We start from the raw sequence: 18150 nt of genomic DNA on the forward strand, positions 1-18150 counted from the left end.
GGGCAGAATCAAACCCAGTCCAGAATCAACACTCAAAGCAGTGGGGACCCAAAGGAAAAAAAATGCAGAGATGAAGAAACAGAGCAAATGTAAACATGGATCCTTAGTGGTATACCACACCACAGAAAGGGAACAGATCTTTAGAAAGCAATTGCAAAAACATGGAAGATCTGTTCTTCCTATCAGAAACAGAATTCAAAATTTCCAAGGTAAAGTATTTTTTTTTAAATTGTAAAAAATCAGAAAAATAATTTAATGTATTAAGAAATAAAATCAATAAATGGAAGATTAAAATAAAACTTAAAAATAAGAAAATGGAAACGTAGGATCTAAAAAAAAAATGACAATAAAAGAGACCAAAGTATCAGAAGAAAAAATATTGAAGTAAAATAGAGCAAATGGAAGAAAGAACCAATGTACATGAAGATACAAATGAATAAAGCACCTGGGTAGAAAAGGAAAGATAAACAAAGTAAAAAAAAAATAATAATCTGAGAATTATTTAGTTCCATGAGAAAAGGCACAGTAAACATAGTGGGTATACCAGAGTCAGAAGAGAGAGAAAGGAACAGAAAGCATAGTTAACAAATTAATAGAGGGAATTTATGAACATAGAGAAAGGACTGTTATACAAATTTAGGAAAAGAACCCCAGGTACCTAAACAAAATGGGACCTATATCAAGACACATAGTAGTGAAGCTTTCATGAGTTCAAGCCAAAGAATGTATATCGAAGCTGGCAAGAAAGGAGAAGCAGGTATCCTATAAAGGTATTCCAATCAGGTTAACATTGGAGTTCTCTAAAGAAACACTATGGGCAATAAGAGAATGGAATGACCTGATCCAAATAATTACATGTAAAATCTGTCACATAAGGATACTCTACCTAGAAATTCTTACCCTTTAAATATGAGAAAGAAATAAAGGACTTCTCATACAAAACAAACTGAAGGAGTTTGGAAACACTAGACCTCCCCTCCAAAAAAAATAATGAAACTAATTCTTGTAACTGCAATGGAGGGAGAAGCATACCCAAAGAACTGCAAAAAAAGAAATAGAACACAAGTGTTGTGGATAAATGGCAGCAGTCTTCCATAGATCTATAGCCACTCTAAATGTAAATGGACTGATATCAACAATTTAAGGACACTGAGTAATTGGGTGGATTAAGATATAGAATCAAACTTCTGATGACTCCAGGAAATTCACCTAAGCTCCAAAGATAAATGTAGACTCAGGAAAAGGATCAGAAAAAAATCCTACAAGCGAATACAGCACAAAGACAGACAGAGACACTTGTATAATTCAAAATATATTTCCAGTTAAAACAGGCAATAAGAGACAGGATCAAGGAAACAATAAAACAGGAAGACATAACACTTATCAATGAATACTCACAAAATTAAGGTGCACCAAAATAAATCAGGACATGACTTTCAAATCTGAAAATGGACATTAGTAAAAAGCACATTTGTGGGAGATTTCAAAAATCCAGTCACACCAACTGATAGGTAAACTAGACAAAAACAAATAGCCTTAAACAAAGAATTAAAAAACATGAGCCTAATAAGCAATTAGAAGGCATGGCACCTCCCAAAAAAAGTTGAATACATGTGTTTCTAGAGTACACATGGGACATTCTCTAACATTGACAACATACTGGTTCACAAAACAATTATCAACAAATTCATGAAGATCAATATCACACCAGCTATCTTTATTAACCATAAAGGCATCAAACTAGAAATCAATTATAAAAAGCAGGAAAATCTGCCAAAACATATATACAAAACAGTACATTACTAAGAGTACTGTGTTAATGAATAAATAAAAGAAGATATTAAGAAAATGCCTTGAGACAAATGGCAATGTGTACAAACCTTCCTGATCTTCTGGGACACACCACATGCAGTGCTAAGAGTTGAATATAGCAATACAAACCCAAATCAAGAAACAAGAAATATCTCAAATGAATAATCTATTCTTGCACCTCAAGGGAATAGAAAAGAACAAACAAAATCAAAAACAAGCAAAATAAATGAAATAATAAAAATGAGAGAAGAAATATAATAGAAATAATAAAACAGTCCAAAGGATTAATGAAACCAAAAACTAATTTTTAATTACACAAAATAGATAAATATATCCTAGGATCACTAAGAAAGTAATGGAGAAAACTCAAATAAATAGGATCATAAATGAAAGATGAGAACTTACAACACAGTGCAGAAATTCAGAGACAAATAAGAGACTACTATGAACATCTGTATGCCATTAAGTTCAATAACCTAGAAGAGATGGACTAATTTTTATATTACATAAACATCTGAAACTGAATAGGGAAGAAACAGAAAGTCTAAACATACCAATCACAAGCAAGGACATTTACACAGTAATCAAAGCACCCACAGAACAAAAACCTAGGATGAGACAGATTCACAAGCGAATTCTACAAAACCTTCACAAATGAAATAATCCCTACATTCTTTAAATTCTTCCAATCAATTGAGAAAGAAAAGGTACTCCCAAACATATTTTATGAGGCCAACGGTACTCTAATACCCCCCCAAAATAATAAGACACACATAAAAGAAAAATATAGACAAATTTCCCTAATGAACACAGATACAAAAATCCTCGGTAATATCTTAGCAAACAGAATCCAACAATGAATTAAAAGAACTATACACCATGACCAAGTGGGACTAACATCAAAAACACAAGGGTGCTTCACCATCTGAAGATCAAACAATTTAATTCACTACATCAACAAAAAGAATGATAAAAACAATATGATCATATATGCTGATAAAGCATTTGATAAGATGCAATGCCCATTTATGAGAAAAACTCTTCAAATATTGTAGATAAATAAAAAATAACATAATGGATGCCATATATGACAAACTCACAGGTAGCACTGTTCTCAAAGTTGAAAAACAAAGTTTTTCCACTAAAACAATAGAATAAGAATAGGTATCTACACTCACCATTACAATTCAATATAGTAGTAGAAGCCCTAGGTAGAGCAATTAAGCGAGAGAAGAATATAAAACTTACTCTGAGTTGAGAAAGTGGAAGCAAAACTATCATTATTTGTTGATGACATGATTTTATATATATATATATATATATATATATAATACCATAAAGACGCCACTGAAAAACTAACTGAAAAAGTAAATCAGTTAACTAAAGTGGCAAGATATAAAATCAATACAGAAGAAAACAGTTATCTTCTATATATACAAACAATAACCTAGAAGAGGAAGAAAGTAGGACAAACATCCCATTTAAAATAACTGAATAAATAAATATTAGGAAATCTAACAGATGAAATGAAGAACCTGTACAAAGAAAATTAAAAGACTTCATTAAAAGAAATAAAAGACACAAAGAAATGGAATGCTATTCCCTGCTCATAGATTGAAAAAAAAATCAATAATCAAAATGGCCATCATATCCACAGCATCATACCGATTCAATCATATTGCAATCAAAAATTAAATGGTATTCTTCAAAGAATGCTTTAAAGAATTCAATTATTTAAAGAATTCTGGGGAGTGTGTGTGTCTGTGTATACACATTATTAAAATTCATGTATTTTCATAAAAGACCTTGGATAACCAATGCAATCATGAGGAAAAAATTTAAAAATATGTGGCATTAAATTTCCAGACTAGGGGCCTCCCTGGTGGCGTAAGAGGTTAAAACACAACCTATGAAGCTATCCCTAGCCACTGCAGAATGAGTCGATCCCCAGCCAGCAAGGGAGCCACCCATATGGCACAGTAGACCTCTCCTGTCTTGCTCGCTGCTCCCCTCAGCAGTGTATTTCAGTCAGTCTGTTCTGTTCTCCACTCTGTCTCTGGTGAATCCTATCACCACCCACACCTCTGGCCTGTACCCCAGTTCTTGTATGCATAAATAAATAAATCTCAAAAAATAAAAATAAATTACAGACTTCAAATCATACTATAAAGCTCTATATGTTTTTGATCAAACAAAAACCAATACACAGGGAAGAGGAACAGAACTGAGACCCCAGAAAAAGAGCCACATATATTGACAGTTAATATATGACAAAGGAGCCAAGAACATACATTGGAATAAGGAAAGTTCTTTCAATTAATGGTGTTGGGAAAAGTGAACAGCCACATGCAAAAAAATGAAGCTAGATTACTATCTAACACTGTTCATGGAAATCAACTCAAAATAGAGAGAAGACTTGAAAGTAAGACCTGAAACCATAAAGTACATAGGAGAAAACATAGTCAGAACACTTCACAACATTATCTTCAGTGATGTCTCTGTGATACATTTCTAACAGCAAGGAAAACAAAAGATAATATGAATATTTGGGATTACATAAAGCTAAAAAGCTTTTTCGGGATGTAAAATAATGGCACATCATTTTTTTTTTTTTTTACAAAAAGCTTCTGCACAGCAAAACAAACCATAACTAGACAAAAGGACACCAAAATGAATGGGAGAAATTTTTATACACCATTCACCTGACAAGGGACTGATATCAAAGACCTAAAAATTATTCATACAGTTCAACAAAAAGATATAACCCGAAAAAAATATGAGCAGGGGAACTAAAAAAGAAGTTCTCAAAAGAAGACACCATTGCCTGATCATTGACATTGCCTGCTGATCAGGGCTCTGTGCTCACTCCACCTCTAGAGATTCCCCCTATTGCTATTGCCTCTTCACAGCCCAGCCTGGCATCCATGCTACTGTTATTGGCTGCTGCAATGCTGAGGCAGCACCACCTGATTGTTTTTGTCACCGTAAGTGCACCGCAATTGCAGACAATTGGCAAGATTTGATTTAGAGTAATTTCTATTTATTTTTTTATATTTCTTACATCATTCTTCATTTTTGTACAATGTATGCTTTCTCATCTCCGTTATAGTCCCCATGATATTCCCACCACCAATTCACCAGTATACAATCACCGTAGTCCCTTGTGCTCTTCCCACCCCTGTTTTGATCCTATTCCCTTCTCTCCCACTGCAAAATATCTCTGGTTTAAAGTTGCTTGCTGATTTTGATGATTTAGAGTAATTTAGAATAGATGTGGGTTCAACCTTCAGTTTGGGGTGGCACTGATTCTCCTTTTTCTTGTTCTTTCTCTTCTGCCTCTGCCCCTCCCCCTCCTCCTTCCATGTCTTCCTATCTTGTGGTTTGGCAAATTTAATAAGGTCTGGTGTAATCAAATTGATTTTTTTTTGGGGGGATTGTATGAGCATACATTTGGGGCTTGTTTACAACTTTTAACTTAAGATTTTTTTTTTAATCTGGAGGGCTTCTTGGGTATATGTGTATCTATTTTCTAGTTTCCTTTGTGGTTTGAGAGGAGGTGAGCCTTCTTTAGTTGAGAGTCTTCAAGAACAGATTCCAGTTGCCCTCCATAAATTAAATTTGAAGGAGACAAGGGCTCATTTGATGGCACAAAGCAAAGGTAACAATCTTCCTTCCCTTCAAATTGATATTTGTAATGGGTGGGCACAAGAAGAAGCAGACTTCCACTTAGTGGCAGCCTCAAATACACTAAGGGAAAATCCCTTCCCTGCAGCCAGTGCCCCTTCTGGGAAGGAGGTGGAGCTTCCATGGGCCTCGCTGTCTTCCCACCATTTACCCCCTGGAAGAGCTTCTCCTTCGCATATCAGACAAGGCATACAATTTGGCCAAAAGAGCAGCCCTGGGGAAGGACAGTTCCCTCTTCAATTCCCAATGTGAATATTGAATGAATGGGGTTAGCCTACTGGGTATTATTGGGCATATAAAAACCCATTTCCACTGGAGACCTTCTGAATTGGATAAATTCTGTCCTTCCATAACATCAGGATCCTACAATGATGATCAATTTTTTGCATCTATTTTTGCCTTCTATTGCCCTACTTGAGCAGGCATACAATTTATATCATATATATTCTTTTTTTTAAGATTTATTTATACAAGAACCAGGGTACAGGCCAGATGTGCGGGAGGGTGAGAGGATTCACCAGAGACAGAGTGGGGAACAGAACAGGCAGACTGAAAAAATACACTGCTGAGGGGAGCAGTGGGTGAGACCGGAGAGGTCTACCACGTCATTTGGGATCCTCACCAGCTGGCCGGGATCGAATCGGCGCTGCAGAGGCTGCGGACAGCTTCACAGCATGGTGCACACCCACCAGAGCCACCAAGGGAGGCCCTATGACATATATATTCTTATCATCTGATGAATGGAGAATGGTTTTAAGGAAGGCTGCTGAAGAGGTTCATTTTGTGTACCAGGAGGCTATACAAACCCCAGGACCAAAGGAAGCGCTCCCAGTGGTAGACCCTAACTGGAACAATAATGATAGCAGTATGGAAATGCTAGTGCACTATCAGAAGTGCTTATTAGTAGGGCTAAATCAGGGGAATTCTTTTTTTTTTTTTTTTTTTTTTTTTTAAGTATTGACATTCTTTTTTTTTTTTTTTAAGATTTATTTATTCATACAAGCACTGGGTACAGTCAGAAGCATGGGAGAGTGAAAGAATTCACCAGAGCCAGAGCAGGGAACAGAACAGGCAGAGTGATGAAATACACTGCTGAGGGGAGCAGCGGGCGCAGCAGGAGAAGTCTGTCGTGCCATGTGGGATCCTTGCCAGTGGCCAGGGATCGAACCGGTGCTGCAGAGGCTGCGGGCAGCTTCGCAGCCCAGCGCTCAACTGCTGCGCCACCAGGGGAGGCCCAAATCAGGGGAATTCTTAAGAAAAAAGTTTCATAAAGTTACTGGAACTTCTTTAAAAGGCCAATGAATTCCTTGAAAGGATCATGTAAACTTCTAATACCTACACAGCTATGAATCCTGATGGTCCATAAAATGTTTTGATGATTAATATGACATTCATTGATCAGAGTACTCTGAATATAAGGAGGAAAATAACTAAGATAGAGGGTGCTATAAGGATTCCTCAATGGCGGTTATAACCTTAGCCTTATAATGCAAGAGAGGAAAGGAAGCCTAGGCCCATAATGATATTTTTAGGAGAGAAGACAGGATTAGGTACAGAAGGAAGAAAAAGGACATGGAGAGAAAAAAAGAGAACTTTTAAGGAAGAATAAGTAAGGATATTGAAAGAACAGGTGTACCAGGATGGAAGCAAGAAAGGGGAGAAATATAAAGGGCACAAAAACACTAATTTGAAAGCAAACCTGCACTCCTATGTTTATAACATCACTATTTACAATAGCAAAGATATGAAAATAACCCAAATGCCCCGAAACAGATGAATGTATGAATGTATCAAGAAGACGTAATATATAGGGCCTCCCCTGGTGGCACAGTGGTTGAGCACTGGGCTGCAAGGCTGCCTGCAGCCTCTGCAACACTGGTTCATTCCCCAGCCACTGGCAAGCATCCTACCAAAAAAAAAAAAAAAAAGAAGAAGAAGAAGAAGAAGATGTAGTATATATACACAGTGGAAGCTGTCACTCCTTTTCTTACAAGAAACAAGCTGGACAAACTGAAAAACACCAACACTTCTTGAACTGACAAACGACTGACATAATGAAAAAAAAAACAAAAACACCACTTTTCAATTTAGATATATAAGTACATCCAGAGAAAAACAGTAACTGAATTTATCTTATCTCAAGCAGTCATTATAGTCATAATCTGGTGGGAACACTGAAATGATGGTCTTGATAAGTGATTCCTGGTAAAATGCAGAGTAGCTTAAGAATGAGAAACTACTGGGATAGAAGTTTTGGGAGGAAATATATTCTAGGGCTTTATTTCTAGAAACCCCATCATATTTTTATGGTGAAGAAGCAAAACAAAATCCTCTCAGTGTTCTGGCAGGGGAAACAAAGTTGTACCATTGCGAAATACACCCATAGATTTTCCATAAAAATGCTTAATCTAGAGAGGAAAGGATGTTGTTGGAGCACAATATTGAAACATTATCCCATCTGTGAAAAGAGACTACTTCTTAACTCTGGGCATTTAAGCTTTTCTGTTCCACCTACGGGAATAGAGAAACATGTAAAAAATATCAGGTTTTCAAATAAATTGATTGAAGATGTTCCAACCAGGGAATGCAGGAAAGATCATAACAGAGAAGAGGGACAGAAGTATTACTGAAGGTAACAACTGCAACACTGAGATTCTCTAAAAGACTAATACCTAACTGACAAATTTCATAAAAGTCTCCCATCCCACTTTACTACCACCCCAAGACAGCACCAGTACAATAATTTTGAAACACAGTTTAAAATATTTATAAGAAAGAATCTCTGAAAGGCACTACCCACAGCAACCTCAAACTCCAGAAGAGAGACAAAAGCAAGGACACTAGGGGTATATGAAATCTCTAATAATTAACTACAACAAATATTAAAGGCAATCAAAACCCTTGCAAGATTAACATTGAACCTCACGCTATAGGCCTATATACATCAGATTCAGACATGACAGGATTTTGGAATATTACAAATCAATTTAAATAACTATATATTAAGGAATTAAATGGAAAAAGTGGAAAACCTGCAGAAACAAATGGGTAATATAAGAAAAGAGATAAAAATTCTAAGAAAACATAAAAATAAGCTAGAAATCAAAATATTTTAACAGAAATGAATAATGTGTTCGGTGGACTCATTATTGGACACCAGCAACTAGGAATTAGAAGTTAGTTATTAGTTAGATGGTGAATTAGATAGTTCAAAAGAAACTTATTTAACTGTAAAGCAAAAGGAAAACATAATATATATAATTTTTTAAAATGGAGCAAATAGCTCAGAACTATGGGATAATCATAGATGATGGAATGTACACATAATGGGAATGCCAGCAGGAAAAAAAGGAAGAGAATTATCTCAAGAAATAATGACTGAGATTGTTTTCAAAAAGTAATGACAGACAAAAAAGCACAGATTCGGGAAGTTCAGTTAACAAAAATCATATTAAACTATCAAAACAACAGTGATTGGGCATATCACATTCATATGATAGAAAATCATCAAATGAGAAAGAAGACATCATGAAAGCAAGGAGATTTGTTCCATATATATATCAAGATACAAATTACACTGTATTTCTTTTCAGAAAGCACACATCCAGGAATAGAAGGAAGGAAATATGTAGTCATGAAAAAGATTAATTTAGCAATATAAAATTCTTTACCCATGAATTTATTCTTCAAAAGTAAAGGAAAAATATTTCCTTGGCTAAACAAAATGAAGGAAATGTGTTTTCAGGGGACATTACTGGCATATGTTATTAAAATGAGTATGTCAGAGACATGCTATTAGATACATACATAGATCAGAAACATGGAGCTATATAAAGTAAGGAAGAGCACAGTGAAGAAATAAAGAAAGGTAAATTAATTTATTTAAATTTTCTTTATTCTGGGTCTCCCCGGTGGCGCAGCGGTTGCGCGCTGGGTTGCGAAGCTACCCGCGGCCCCTGCGGCGCCGGTTCGATCCCCGGCTGCTTCCCAGCCACTGGAGGAGGGTCCCACATGGCGCGCAGACCTCTCCTGCCGCCCGCTGCTCCCCTCAGCAGTGTACTTCGGTCCTTCTGCCTGCTCTGCTGCCCGCTCTGGCTCTGGTGAATTCTCTCACCCTCCCACGCTTCTGACTGTACCCAGTGCATGTATAAACAAACCATCAAATAAAGAAAGAAAGAAAGAAAGAAAGAAAACATGCCTCTATTAAAAAAAAATAAAATAAATTTTCTTTATTCTGAATAGATCTAACAAATGTTAGTGTGTTCGAATTAATAATAGTTTCCACGTATTAACTAAACGTAGATTATGGATGAGTGAAATGAATGACAGCAGTGATATAAAGGATGGGAGGACAAAATTTGGAATATTCTATATAAAGTGCTGGCACTGATAAAGGGCAGAAAGTGACATTAAAACCGGCCAAGGACACTGCCCAATAGTTTACAGGTCACTGTCTGAGTTCTTCACCCATGTGCACAATTGCAAGACTAATCAGGTTCAGAGAACAACAATAATGGGATTTCTTTAACAAACCAGGGAAAAGAAAGCGTTACTAAGGCCACAAGTGGCCATTTATCTCACCCAAAGCAGTGTCCAGTGTTTTAAAGTCCTAAACTCAAATGCTCCCAAGATAGTGTCTTCCTGCAACTGAGGACCTGGAGCACAGGCTATAGATGGATTCCAACTCACGGAGACAACGGAAGACACAAGTGATGCTCACCAGAGCTGCTGAGATGCCCCAGTGCAGCACCAGACAAGCAACACTCAAAACAGCAGCAGCAGTAGCTGAATGACCTGACAAATGGCCACACTCATGCAGCTCAGGAAGAGCCTACTCCAGGTCTTGGCCTTCTCAGTCAGGCTGTAACAGCAGCAAAACCGGGAACAGTTTCAATTGTTTGGCTACTTGCAAAACCTCCAAACTTTTCCCCTCTGAGTTTGGCTGCTGGAAGCCTCTCCACATTCTTCGGAGTCCTGCAATAACCTTCTGGAAGATCAGCACAGTGAGGGCAGAAATCCCTGACCCTGGAATCACTGAAGCTCCAAAAACGCTGAAATCATGAATGCTGAATGCCGAACACTGATTGCTTGAACACTCAATCCGGAAAACTGAATGCTGGGGACTGCTTCTACAGCCTGTTATATTTCTTATCAGAGTATCCACCCCCACGGGTACTTTGTTTGCACTTCACCTGGGGCTATCCATCCTCATCAGCACCCCACTTCAGGGGATACCACCTGTAATAGTCTGACTTCAGCCGCTGGTTTCAATACTGCTAGGGTGTAGGGTGAATGACTTTTAGGCTTTTCTGTGCTCCCACCATTAGGATTGCAATCATGATGGCTGGCACCTACATTTAGTTGCATTGTAATATTTAGTTATATTATTTACTTCTGTGGGCCATGGCTGCTGTATTGATATATTTGCCAAGAGAAGCAGAGGCAGGAGTGAAAACAGGACAGAGAACAAGAAAGAGAGCCAGAGAGGCCAGGAAAGTGTGAAGATTTGCCTGGGGCTGGGAGGCCTGCCAGCATCCTGGCCCCCTGGCACCCCTGCCTGCCATGTACCTGGTTGCTGCATTACATGTAAAAGCTCAATAAAAGCCTGAGAAATCCACCAAGGGCTCCAGGACTCTCCTTTACCCATCTTCTCTGATCATAAAAAATCTGCTCAGTGCCCTTCCTGGCACCACATAGGATAATACTGAAAACTCTAGAGAAACTAGATTTAAAAGAATTACAAATTGATATACTAAAAAAGGAGAAAATAAAAGCTTAAGGTATGATCAATTTAATCCAGAGAAGACAGAAAACAGAAGACAAAAAATACAATGATATAAAATAGAATATTGTAAAATATGGTAGATATTAGCACATTGATACAGTATATATCAATATCTTTAATATCAACAGTCAAAGTAAACAAAGTAATAGGCATAGATGGCCAGGGTGAATAAAAAAATATTTTCTACCTGCAAGCAACTCTAAAGGTAAATGAACATATCAATTAAAAGCATAAAGGTGGAAAAAATATACCAGACTGCTGTGCAACCATCCCAGGCCAGGTAGGTTCATTGTCAGTTCTGGCAGACGAAAAGAGAATTGGAGCTTTTCATGGACTTTGCATTCCTTTAATGCCAAGACAGGGAGCCACATACACAGGCAGGCAGACAGAGCAAGAGAGACTCCAACACTAAGAGAGGCAGAACAGCAACTCCACTGCCTAGACCCTGTAGGGTAAATGATTCAATAATTGTCAGGTTTTCTGCCCTCCTGCCATTAGGATTGATGATGGATCTCTGCCATCCTGAATGCTGCCTGATGACAGGCACCTGGAGTAGGGTGTGGGCATAACGTAGGTGGGATACACCTGGGCTAAGACTGGGCTTATAAGGGCAGTATCATGAGGACACCAGCAGAGCAAAACAGGAGTGGAGATAGAACAGGACAAAGAACACCAGAAGGAGAACCAGCAGAGAAGAAGAGGCCACTAGTGAACGCCAGAGAGCCCAGAAAGAGTGAAGAGTCACCAGGGGCAAGGAGGCCTGCCAGCCTCACTGCCCCTCCCTGCCCCTGCCTGCCATGTATCTGGTAAACTCAATGAAAGCCTGAAAAAGGCACTGAGGGTTCCAGGATTGCTCCTTCACCTGTCTGCTCTGATCATATTGCTCCTGACCTGTGCCCTTCCTCCTGCTACACCCCCATTACAATGTTAAGTTCCCATAGCCACACAACCAATACAATGTTGTAAATGCAAGGCCCATCTGTGGTTTGATAGATTTCCTAAGGGTGGAAACATAGCATTTCAAGGTACGGTGTATCTGTTGTGTGGAAAGCAAAAAATAGACTGATTTCAACACATTTTCCTTACACAGACTAACACTAAACAACGGAAAGTAGGAATTGCTATACCTATTTCAGATAGAGAAGATTTAAGAGCAAAAGTTGCTATTTCCAAGATGTAGGGACAGGAAGGACCACTGAACAGGTTTTCTGATCCCATGCAGACCAGGTAAAGGAGGAGTCAGAGTCCTCAGTGATTTTTTGCAAGTTTTTTATTTAGATTACCAGGTACACGGCAGGCAGGGGTGCTGGGAGGCTGGCAGGCCTCCCAGACCCCCAGCAGGTCTTCACTAAGGGCTCTCCGGCCTTCTCTCGGCTTCTCTTTTGGCTTCTCCTCAGCTTCAACTGGTGTCCCCATGACACCGCCCTAAAAGGCACAGTCATAGCCCAGGTGAATCCCATCTACCTAGGCCCACACCCTATTCCAGGTGTCCGCCATCAGGCATGCATTCAGGACTGCAAGGATGCATCATCTATCCTGATGGTGTGAGTGCAGAAAAGCCTGACATTTTTCCTTACCCTACACAAGAATAAATAACAATTCTAAACATGAAAGCAATTAACAAATGTGAATCAAATTACATGAAGTAAAATCTGATAGACCAGAGACAGGAAATATACACAATGATAGGTTATTTCAATACCTATTCTTTTTAAGATTTATTCATTTATGCATACACAAGAACTGGGGCATAGGCCAGAGGTGCAGGGGGTGAGAGGATTCACCAGAAGCAGAGTGGGGAACAACAGGCAGACTGACTGGAATGCACTGCTGAGGGGAGCACAGGCAAGTCAGGAGAGGTCTGCCTCGCCATGTGGGTAGCTCCCTGATGGGAGGCTTGAACTCATGCTGCAGTGGCTGTGGACAGCATCATAGGTTGTGTCTTAACCCATTGCGCCACCAGGGAGGCCCTCAATACCTATTTTTAAGTTATTAACAAATCAAGCAAGTAGAAATCAATGAGAAATAATTACATGAAAGAATATCAATTGAATTGAATGGAACTGAGAGTTTGTAGGATAACGAAAAATGTCAGAAATTCTGCCCTCCTGCCATCAGGATAGATGATGGATACTTGCGGTCCTGAATGGATGCCTGATGGTGGACACCTGGAATAGGGTGTGGGCATAGGTAGATGGGATTCACCTGGGCTAAGACTATGCTTTTAAGGGTGGCATCACGGGGATGTCAGCAGCAGCAGACGCTGAAAGAGAAGCTGAGAAAGTAGTAGAAGCCAAAAGAGAAGCCAAGAGAAGGCCGGAGAGCCCAGATAGTGAGGATTTGCTGGGGGCTGGGAGGACTGCCAACCTCCTGGCCCTCCAGCACCCCTGCCTGCCATATGCCTGGTGAACCCCAATAAAAACCTGCAAAATCACTGAGGAATCTGACTCCTCCTTCACCCGGTCTGCATGGGATCAGAAAACCTGCACTGTGTCTGTTCCTGACCCTACAATTGGCGTAGTTGGCAGGATGATACATGCAGATAGGTATGGAGCCCTCCGAAGACCCGGAGGGACTCTGGAGTAACAGACCGTTTGCCTGTGATGATGCTGGAGGCATCATGGCAGCACAGGAGATGGACAAGGTCCAGGAGCTACAGGACGAGACCTGGCATGAAGGAGACGCCCAAGAGGACCAGCCAATGACCCCCAAGGCAGCAAGAATCATTGGGGAAGAGAGGACCACAATTCGGAGCTCGCCAGTGCTGATGGAAAGGCCTAATGGACTTGGACTGATGGACTTGGACTGACAATCCCGCCAGAAGGTGGAGGACCTTGGCAGGTTATGTTTTTTTTTTTTTTTTGGGGGGGGGAATCTGGGGGTGGCCAGTGGGCCTTGATGTCCAAAAGCATGCTGTGTATGCCCAGCAGCCAGGCAGAGAAGAAAAGCCAACTGAGAAGGCAAAAGCTGGTGCTGATGCTAAGTTTGGGAAGCCCTGAGTGGCTGTTAAGCAGCCTGAGTATGATGAAGACCTGTGAGTCTCATAAAATCAGCTGTGGGTAATGCCCTGCTCATTGTTGAGTGAGGGTGAGTTGCTGAGGAACCTGTCCTTGGGGATAAATGGGGAACATGGCTTGGGGTGGAGCCCAAGCCAAATGTAGACTTTGGATCCCTGACCCATATGCTTGTGCAGTGGGTTGGCCTGAGTGCAGGGGTCTGTGAGTCGCATTGGTGGCTATGAAGGCTGAATGTTAGAGTGACTGCAGACAGAAACCCTGAGGGTGGGCGATTACCCCCAACAGAATAGAATTGCCAATCCCGGAGTGAGTGCATCCTGGGGGTGGATGCTGTATGTGGCTTGTAGCCGAGACTACAGCCAGAGAAGGCCAGGACGCCTGACAGCTCCTGGTGTATTACAGTAGATGCCGTGAGTGGTTCCCCTCCCTCGTATGAGCAGTGCCTTCAGCAGCAGATTTGCTGGCTCATCTGCTGGTACCAATAATTGTCTTTTGCCACTAGGTTGGAACCCTGCCTGGACTTATTTGTGTTCTGTTATTTTTTTTATATTGTGATGTATTTGCTTGTGTAGGCCATGGCTGCACTGTTTATGTTTGCTAAGAAAATTGTATATATATGTAGATTATATGGCAGAAAACCCTGAGGGGGTGGACTGTAGGGTAAGGAAAAATGTCAGGCTTTTCTGTCCTCCTGCCATCAGGATAGATGATGGATCCTTGCTGTCCTGAATGCATACCTGATGGCAGGCACCTGGAATAGGGTGTGGGCGTAGGTAGATGGGATTCACCAGGGCTAAGACTGTGCTTTTAAGGGCGGCGTCACGGGAATGCCAGCAGCAGCAGAAGCCGAAAGAGAAGCCAAGAAAGAAGTAGTAAGCCAAAAGAGAAGCCGAGAGAAGGCCGGAGAGCCAGATAGTGAGGATTTGCTGGGGGCTGGGAGGACTGCCAACCTCCTGGCCCTCCAGCACCCCTGCCTGCCATATGCCTGGTGAACCCCAATAAAAAACCTGCAAAACCACTGAGTACTCTGACTCCCCCTTCACCCGGTCTGCATGGGATCAGAAAACCTGCACTGTATCCGTTCCTGAACCTACAGGGTGCTTAATCATATATTCATAATAGTAGAATACACATTTTTTCTCTACTCACAGGGAATATTCATCAGGACATCATATTTTGAGGAATAAAATACACATTAACAAATTTGAAAAAATATAATGGAGTCAGGCATGATGATTACAAAGTGAAGTTGCTATGTTTACAGCCTCCACATATTTGCAAAAAAAAAAAAATCACATGTAAAACAAAACAACTACCCCTTTATTATAAACTGGTTACTATTGTATATATCAAGAGTAATGACTTGGTGGAAATGATTAGGAAAAACTGCAATTAAACTATGCTTGGAGTGATATCAGGGCACAGAATCCATGAGTGGAAGGAATGGTTGCCAGAAAGAACCTTTCTGTTGTTAACTTAAAAGAACATGCCCATATTGAGGAATTTTAAAAACTGGAACTACACAGATGTCTGAACATATTTTACATGTAAGACAGGGGGTGCACAACAGGAGAACTGTAGCAGGGTAGGGTAAGTGATTATGAGGCTTTTCTGCACTCCTGCCATTAGGATTAATGATGGATCCCTGAGGTTCTGAATGCATGCCTGATGTGGGCACCTGTAGTGGGTGTGGGCATCATAAGTGGATACACCTGGGCTGAGACTGGGCTTATAAGGGCGGCGTCACAGAGAATGAGTAAAATGAAAGAAAACTAGCAGAAGAGGAAGAAGGAGACCACGAGAGACCACCAGAGAGCCCAGAAAAGAATGAAGATTTGCTGGGGGCTGGGAAGCCTGCCAGCCTCCTGGCACCCCAGCACCCCTGCCTGCCATGTACCCAGTAAAAGCCCAATAAAAAGCTGAAATGCCACCGAGGACTCCAGAACTCTCCTTTACCCGTCTTTATAGGTTCATAGAGATCACGCTCTGTGCCATCTTGGCACTACAAGGAGTAAGTGTGTAGAATAATGATTATTGGCTTCAGTCAGTCTGTGACTCACAAACAATTGAAGCCAAAACAGGTATAGTGAGATTGGATCATCTGTCTCACTAAAGAAAAGACTATTATTTTTAACCTGTAACTATGCTATACATATTTCCCTAACCAAAGCCAAAATAAAGACAACCAACATTAATTAATCAAAACTAAAACTCCTGGACTTGAACAACAGGGGCGAGTGTCATAGGTCAACTCTTCAGGATGCTTTGGATGAGAAATCAGGCTAATGGAGTTGATTACTGTGTATCTTCACCATACAACTCAGGTACCCACCACCTACAGGAAGCTTAGACACTCAGTGCTCATTGGCAGTGACCTTTAGTGGCCTTCTCCCCCAGTCCCTACATATTATCACTTACCAGAATCAGTGCCAGGATCATCCGAAGAGATTCAGATGCACTGCTCTATAAAACAAGACGCTTAAGATCCGGATATAAAATCTAGGATTATGCCCAGTTACATTTAAGCAGAGTATATATCCAATTTGTCATGAAAAGAAAACTCCCATTACAACCCATAAAACCTAAAAATAAGGAATGAGAAGAATGGATCATAAATGCTGGATGAAAATAAAAATATATCTCAATCCAGCAGAAATTCCAAATATGTGAATATGCCTGATGAAAGCGTACAGGTCTCCCTGGTGTTGCAGCGGGTTGAGCGCAGTGCTGTGAAGCTGTCCACAGCCTCTACAGCGCGGGTTAGATTCCCGGCTGGCCAGGGAGATACCCACATGGCACGACAGACCTCTCCTGTCTCACTCGCTGTTCCCCTCAGCAGTGTTTTTGTTCCTTCTGCCTGTTCTGCTCTCTATTAACTCTGTCTCTGGTGAATCCTCTCACCCTCCAATGCCTCGGGCCTGTACCCAGTTCTTGTATAAATAAATAAATCTTAAAAAAAGAAAGTTTAAGCATACATTGTACAACAATGAACAATAATATAAAATATATAAATAAAAATAATAATAAATTATAAATAGGAGGAATACATGTTTCTGGGGGTAAGAGTTAAAAAAAAAGAAAGTTTAAGCAGTTATAAACATGCTTGCTGAATTAAAAACAATTGATGATCAAAAATAAGAACCAAATAAAGACAATGAAAATGAGTTTGCTATAAATAGAATAAATGGATCTGAAAAATACCATCATAGAATTTATAAAAATATGATAGAGCTCAACAACGGAAAAATGCAAGTAATGTATCAGTGAAATTGAATGTGCAGTGGTGGAGAGCACATATATAGAAAAACAAATATAAACAATTACCAAAGGAAAAAAAGGAAATACTCCCAGCTGCACTCGAGCGAGTGTCCCTAGCCCTGTGCCTATCTTCCAGCACCATGGGAAACAAACAGGCCTCAGTCCAGGTCATACAAAGCCCGATATGCCAGCAGTGAAACACCCAACCTCAAGTGAGCACCCCAGCCCCAAATCCATCAGCTAGCACGATGGGAAATGTGCAGTTGCACGTTGAAGAGTGCCACCAGTTCTGAACCCATCTTCCAGTGCCATGGGAACAACACAGGCCCCAGTCCAAGTATGCAAGGCACTGCCTGGCAGCAGTAAACCCATCACCCTCCAGTGAGTGCATCCAGCCCCATATGCAGTGGTAGAGACTTAACATGGAGAGGTCATCCACAGCATTGAGATTCTGAAAGCAATGAGGAAACAAATAACAAAATGAATGACCACAGGAGTCTTAAGGGAATTGCTACAAAACAAAAGAGAACAAAACTCCAGAAACCAATCACCAAGGCACGGGAGATTTATTCCCAGAATCAGATACAGAATTAA

The sequence above is a fragment of the Talpa occidentalis genome, unplaced genomic scaffold (assembly GCF_014898055.3).
Source record: "Talpa occidentalis isolate TD23 unplaced genomic scaffold, MPIMG_talOcc4v2.1 talOcc4.15, whole genome shotgun sequence".
NCBI lineage: Eukaryota > Metazoa > Chordata > Mammalia > Eulipotyphla > Talpidae > Talpa > Talpa occidentalis.